The 7,987-nt window shown below is 28.8% G+C and overlaps 1 long non-coding RNA gene across 1 annotated transcript; it reads left to right on the top strand.

The window, feature by feature from the left end:
• The first annotated feature begins 1,189 nt into the window (after positions 1 to 1,189).
• LOC114181111 lies at positions 1,190 to 2,044 on the top strand. Its single transcript, XR_003603752.1, has 3 exons — positions 1,190 to 1,276; positions 1,678 to 1,760; positions 1,852 to 2,044. It is a non-coding gene; the product is annotated as an uncharacterized LOC114181111 (long non-coding RNA).
• Positions 2,045 to 7,987: the final 5,943 nt, after the last annotated feature.

Below are 7,987 nucleotides of genomic sequence, written 5' to 3'. Positions count from 1 at the left end.
TTGAGGTTGGTATATAGGTCATTTCATATGAATGAAGAGGATCATTAACCTAAAGAACCAACTAAACATTTTTTTTTTCATTTTCTGAAGAAATGATTTGATAATCATTGGTATGACTGAAGAGAGTTTCAATACGAAAGGTAGAAATTATTTTTTTCTTTTCCTTTTTGAATTTGATGAATAATATGTACATTATGCATGATTATGTCAACACATAAATGAATGGATAAAAATTTGTTTTCTATTTTCTTCTACCAACACAATATATAGAAACCTTTTTGTTTGAATTAGGTGTCAAAACCTTAAGATGAATGCATGATAAAGAATTTGTTCTTTTATTTTTCTTGCTACTCAAGGAATAAAAAGCTTAGTCTTTAACATTAAAATAATTTTCAAAATCATATAATTTATGATCTACATATATCTCAAATATCAATAGATACCCAATATTTTACATACTTGAATATACTAAATTATTAAATTTAATTAAATATACCAAATAATATTTTAATAAATTAAAAATTAAATCAATAAATTAATTATAAAGTATGAACTAAATTTATTTTTTTATATATTTTATTAAACCTTATCTTTAATTTTATATCTCTAAAAATAAAATTGATTCTTATTTATGATATATATATATATATATATATATATATATATATATATATATATATATATATATATATATATATATATATATATATATATATATTATAATTGATTTGTTTTAAAAAGATTATAAAATTTGTTTGTTAGTGTTATTAGGATATATTATTACATAATCATTATTAAGTTATATTAATACAAAGATATATAATTATAAATTTTGTTTGATTAAATATTAAACTTTTTATTATATAAAATCAAACAGTTTAAAAAAATTTAAATATAAAATTGTTTCTTTAATATATGAGGATTTTATTATGAAAGTTCGGTTACTAAACAAAAATTATAAGCGCTCTTATTTGGCGCTATTAGAAATTTTTATTTGGCGCTATTAGAAAATTGACAAGTAGTTTTATTAAAATTTGAAATATTAATGTAATATTAGATTTTTAGTCAGATATTTAGGGAGTTAGTTTTCAAAATTTGTGAGATTTTTGTGGTATAAATGTATGCAGTTTCTCTTTCCATAGTTCTCACCTCCTTTAAAAGCATCCGTTTTTAATTCATACGCTTACGCCACAACACACAGAGAAATATATTGAAGTTCCAACTCAAATTCTTAATCAAATGTCCATGAGGGAAGAACCTAATTTGTCTATATACGGTATTAACTTCTCTCTTTCTCTTTTTTCAATTATTTGTAACGCTATATAATTGTTTATGTCATGTCTATGAAATACCTATTGTTCCTGTTTCACGTGAGACTCAAGAATCTAATTGTTCCTTTCTCATGGTGAGACTATAGAATCTATTTGTTTCTTTTTCATGGTAATTGATAAAACAAGTTAAATATGCAGTTTCATTTTCTTTCCATTAGATGTTAATATTTTGCTTTAATGTCATCCTAATTCATTGTTTTCATATTTACTAACAAGTACACAAATCTTGAATCTTTATGTCGTATTACCTTGTAGGTGAGTTTAAAGTTGATTAAAATTGTTTTGCTATTGTTTGGCATTGTAGATATATTCATGATGTTAATTATTCTATTTTAATATTTTACAGGACAATTTGATAAAGGGGATTGAGGTGCACGGAGAAGAAATTGAAAAATAACTTGTCCTTTGAGGAAAACACTTTAATTCTGTGTTAGAATACAATTGATTAAAATTGTTTTGCTATTGTTTGGCATTGTAGATATATTCATGATGTTAATTATTCTATTTCAATATTTTACAGGACAATTTGATGAAGGGGATTGAGGTGCACAGAGAAGAAATTGAAAAATAACTTGTCCTTTGAGGAAAACACTTTGATTTTGTGTTAGAATACAATTGAATCATTCAAAGGGTGTGGTGAAACAATTTGTTCGAAGTCAAGATGAAGATGCACAAAAAAGAACACTTAATTTAGAAATAGAGTTATAAATGATCATATGTATTATATTTGGATTCATTAGTATATATTTATAGTGTATTTTTTTTTATCATTTAAAATGTAATTAATACTTTATATTTTAATATTTATATTTGATGTACATTTATTTTCTTTGTTATTTATTTTAACACTTTTCAATTATTTGTCTATTTATTATGATATGGAAGGAATGTGACAATTAAATATTAACATAATTTCTAATGATAATTATAAAAAATAATTAATAATTATAAAAATAATTCATAATTATCCTAAAATATTTGAATTAATAACATAATTTTAAAATATTGTCACAAATATAATAGTAATTGAGTATTAAGAGTGACAATTAATTGATATTATTATTATATATAAAATATATATTAGTGATTACTAATTTATCGTATATGTGTGATAGTGTCTTTTTGTCACTATTATATTAAATTACTATAGTGACAATTATTTTTACCACAATATAGTTTAATTTTAGTGATAGTGTATTTTTGTCACTATTATAAAAAATTATTAGTGATAATTATTTTTGTCACAATATACTTTAATTTTAGTGATAGTGTATTTTTGTCACTATAATAAAAAATTATTAGTGATAATTATTTTTGTCACAATATACTTTAATTTTAGTGATATATAAAAATATTGTCACAAGTACAATAGTAACAAAGTTATTAGTGACATCTTAATTATTGTCAGAAGATGATATTAGTGACATATTTATAATTTTTAGTGATGAATATTAGTATCACTATAGATACTTTTTCTTGTAGTGATTTTGATGTTTGTGTGGTGGTAGGTTAGCATCTTGGAGTTACCGCTCAATCTGGAGTTGAACGCAAAGGTATCGTTCTTCAGAGCTTCATCATTTGGGATTAAAGGAAAAACCCATCATTTTGGAGTATTTTGGGCTTAATCGTAAGTTTGCGAGTATTTTGGAGTTAAACCCATTGTTTCGAAGAAGAGAGTGGTGATTCTGATTTGTCTCTTCGAAGTCAGTGAGTAATCTAGTCTTCCTTTCTCTCAACCCACTTTGGTCTTCCTTTCTCCCAAGCTACTCCAGTTTTGTTTTTCTAATTCAATTTGTGTTGTTTCACTGTCTCAGTAGCAAGGAAAGTGATGTTGACGATGTACGGCGAGATGCCAAAGAGGAAATTGGCATACTAGGGCATATTTCTCTTTGTTTTTATTTTTTTAATCTTCCACTATTACTTCTTCTATCAATTTCATCTTTTTTCAATTGCATCCAACCCATTACAAATTACATGTAACTAAATTATTTTAGGAGCAAAGATGATTTATCTGACTATAACATCATATAAGTTATTAAATGTTTCAAAGACATGGAACCTAGTTTATCAGTAGGTATTTCAATCCAATTGTGTCAATCCATTTCATATATTCAGGTTATTAACCAACCTCGTGCCCACAAGTTCCAACTTTGTTTGATTCAAAGTTTTAATTATGGGAGGGAAATACTCATTGTTGTGGCATAGATGATTTTGAGACTGTCTCACCACTTTTTTTCTGCACTGGTTGTTGTGATTCACTTGTACCCTTCAAGATCGACTCATCCTTTTTGTGAGGATTTTCCTAATTCTTTGTGTGATTAAATGTTCTTGTAACATCAATTAGTTAAAATTAAAATATACTTTTTTTCTTGTTCTCATTCCATTTGTTCCTATTTTTTGGTCTTATTGTTTTTCACACCTCTTTTCGTTAATGAGGTCTGTTAACGTCTCCCATACGATACTTGGTTTTATATAGGTGATACCAAAGAATAATTCCATTTATTTTTTTATTACTTGTTGATTTTATACTTTCAAGTGGCAGAAAAAAAACAATATGAAAACTGAAGGAATCAACAATGAGGAAAAACTATTGTATCATTGGTTGCTCAAAATTAGAAAATACTTGTCTTTGTAAATTAACTGTCTAGTACTCTTATATGAGCTTTTGCAACATTGATTTTTCCTAATTTATTCTTGAACTTTTTTGTATGATGTTGAAACCATTGATTCAACTTGATTTTGTGTTATTAAATTATGTTGAGTCTGTCACATGCATTTTTAAGTAAACTTTCAAATGTAACATGATCACAAAGTTTAACCAATCTCCTTGAACGTTCAGTAGCTTAAAGTGTGTTTAGTTTGTTTAGTCTATTCAAACAAATACGACGGTTTTAACTACCGTAATTTACTTCAGAAAACTGCCCATTTTTACAATGTAATATATGGCAGTTGTTGCGGCGGTTCGACTAAAACTGCCATATTTTACTTTGTGGCGACGTGAATTATGGCGGTTTTTGAAACCACCACATATGTAAATTGTGGCAGTTAAAACCGCCGCATTTTACGAAAATAACTGTCAGAATTTACATTGTTTTTTGTAGTGACTATTGTTAGTGATAGAGTTCATTGTTGGTTGAATGTTCATTTTAATCGTAATTTGTTGCAGTTCACATTTTGTATATATATTTTTTCTGCATGTTTATATAATTATATATTGATATTGGTCGTGCCAAGTTAGATGGTGTGAAAGGACTGCAAATGAATGCTATCTAACTTGTGGGTGGAAAACCTTTTGCAAAGAGAAGAAGTTATTTGTTGGAGATGTTATAAGAATCGAGATTGACAAAGAAGATGACAAAGAAGTTATCCTCAGCAGAATTTGGAACCATTTTTTTTTTGTGATTTCTTATTTTTCTATTTTTTATTTGCCCTAGTATGTGTATGGTTTATGTTTATGAGGGATTAAAGTATCGTAGGGCATTAACATATGTTATGAAGTAATATATGCAACCTTTGTGGATTTAAAAGTCATTAATTATTGGATTTAGATGAAATAATGTTTGAACTTGTATAAGAAAATATGATATATTATAAAAAACATTATTTGATATCATATTTAACTATAATAACAACAATGTATTATTTGTTTTTGTATAAATAATAAATTAATAAAATTCTTGAATATGAAGTTGTAATATTATATATACTTGATTTATTTGTTGAACGTAATAATTATTGTGTTAATTATGTTGAAAGCAATATTTTAGTTAAAATAATTTATTCTATAATATATTTTGTTTATATAAAATAATATATTAAATATTGATTAATTTATTTTCTTTATGTTTTCTTTATACTTGTCCACTATCTTTGTCATAAATACAAACTTATTAATTTTTTTTTTTACTTTAATGTATATCCTTGAAAGCCACTTTAAAGTTTTCAGAATCAGAGTTGTATTTATTTACTATCCATGTCTTATCAATTAGATATAGTTGATTTTTCATTGTTAGTGATATCTATATTTTTGTGTATAGAATGATTGTAAGGCCCACTTACTTTACTACCTTTATTTTAAAGGACTGCCCCATATAAGTTGGGCCTAGGGCTGGCCCATAAGGAACCAAAGCCCCTAAACCAGCTGAAACACTTTCATTCTTCTCACTTTCAGAAAAATAGCCTCATTTCTCTTAGAACAGTAACGTTCCTCTTCTAGGGTTTGGGGTTCATCCAAGTTCAACTGAGTTCAACCCATTTCTTTCACTCACGTAAGTTACTTCCGATGCATACTCTTCTCTTTTAGTTTAATCTTCGTGCTTGCCGTTAGGGTTCCTCGTAATAATTGCGTGCTTCCTCTGTATTGAGATTTTCAGCTCTTAAATATGCTCTTGGAGCTGTCTTGTTCATTCGCGTAAGGGTCAGGGTCGTTTTGACTAGCTCTTTCAAGGTAAGGGAAGCTAGGGTTTATGTTTTTAAAGTTATTTTGCCGATTTTTGGTCTGTTGTATGTTTGTGATGCTTGAATGAGGTTTTTGGTCGAATAAAAATGTATGGTGTGCAAGTATGTTTGATTGATGTGGCGCTACTCTTTTTCTACACTGCACACTTTTCGTAAAATGAAGATTTCTACTACGTTAACCGTTGGATCGAGCTAAAATTTTAACAGCTGATCCTTAACACATAATTCTTGACTTTGACTGGTTGGATCTTTAATCGGAGCTTTGTAGTGAGAGCAGTTTTTATCGCATGGTCACTAAATTTGTGTTGTTGACAACACTACACACTTTTCGTAAAATGAAGATTTCTACTATTAGCCGTTGGATCGAGCTGAAATTTTAACAATTGATCCTTAACACATAATTATTGACTTTGACCGGTCGGATATTTAATCGGAGCTCTGTAGTGAGAGCAGCTTTTATTGCAAGGTCACTAAATTTGTGTTGTTGACAACACTGCACACTTTTCTTAAAATGAAAGTTACTACTTCGTTAACCGTTGGATCGAGCTGATATTTTAACAGCTGATCCTTAAAACATAGCTTTTGACTTTGACCGGTCCGATCTTGAATCATAGCTCTGTAGTGAGAGCAGTTTATATCGCAAGATCGTTGTAGTTTGGTTGTTTCTCTAATCTTCAATGGTTATTACTGGCTTGAATCTAATTGTTATATTAAAAGCATGTGATAAATGATTATGCATGAGTGATGTGATTCATGGATTGTGGATGATGGGTTTGGTATGAACTTGGCATGTGATTTAAATGAGATGGTTGGTATCAAGGAGACATGGTATTGATATGAAATACAAATATATATTCACTATTTGGGAAGGATGAGTTGGTATGGATTCAACATTTGGTTATGAATGAGAATGGGTTGTAAAGGTTGGCATGAGATATTGTGTATGGTAAACATTACTTGATTTATTGAACATGATTGGTCTATGGTCAGTGCGTAATTCCTTGAAATCTCTAGGTGGGATTTCAAGGTTGTGCTTTAGTGGTCGGGACGTAATTCCATGGCCCTTGTTAGTGGGTGTCCATGGTGGTGCCTCATCTATATAACTTGGTAAGGATTCAAGGTAAGGATTGCATCCTGACACTCTAAGGAGTCAGTTAGTCTCACTTAGAGCGGACTGACTCTTGTGGTGAGAGTAGTAGGAGGTCTGAAATTCATTAAGGGCTAATCTTGTGTGTGAGGGAATTGATTCATTGCAACACTTGTAACACTTGTAACACATAGCTCGGGGGTGAGCAGCTCGGGGTTGAGCAGAGGTATCCACCACAAGTGCGAGCATCCGCTGAATCCAACCAGATTATATGTATTCGGATGAGTCGAGTCGAGTCTTAGGGTATTGATTGGGAGGTCATAACATGCTTGGATGATGTATGTATATTGGACTGTGAAGGTATATCTGATTACATGATAAAATATTTTTGGCTCTAGCTTACCCTTTTGCTTGTTTGATTACCTTGTTTGTTGTTTTCTACCGTTGCGATGATCATCAATTTATTGATGGGAGCAGATGCGAGAGGTACTTGAGGTCAACAGAGAAGGGATGGTTCCGCTGCACAGTCTACCCGTGCTGGACTTCATGTCTCTTTGGGCTTTTCTTTAGGACGAAGGCCCGTCTATTGTATTGCCCCTAAGGCTTTATTTCGAATACTGGCTATCTCTTACTCCTTTAGGGTTGTAGGCATTGTAGTGAGCTTTAGTATTTCCTTTTAAGTACCTTGGATAACTGTAAGGAGTGACTTTATACTCCGCAACTTGGCTCTTTATATTATCCGGTGTAAGATTTCATTTAATTATGTTATTATTTAAATGGGATGTTAAAATGATATGATTACCCTTCCACTATTTCAATCTTTCACATACATAAAAAGAGTAATATCATAGTTTTTAAATAAAAAGTAAAATATTTTGTATTTTATTTATTAATAATGTTTGTAAAAAATATTTGAAATTGTTTTGAATGATAAGTTTAGATTAAATAAATAATTTATTAAATTTGAATGAATATATATATATATATATATATATATATATATATATATATATATATATATATATATATTAAAGTATATATAGAGTATATTACAAATATATGAAGATATTGATGGGGAAACAATATCACAAACAATATACCAGAGAATGCA

The sequence above is a fragment of the Vigna unguiculata genome, chromosome 4, assembly GCF_004118075.2.
Source record: "Vigna unguiculata cultivar IT97K-499-35 chromosome 4, ASM411807v1, whole genome shotgun sequence".
In the NCBI taxonomy this organism is placed as follows: domain Eukaryota; kingdom Viridiplantae; phylum Streptophyta; class Magnoliopsida; order Fabales; family Fabaceae; genus Vigna; species Vigna unguiculata.
The sequence above is the reverse complement of the archived record's forward strand: the minus strand, read 5'-3'. Positions and strand labels throughout refer to the sequence as shown.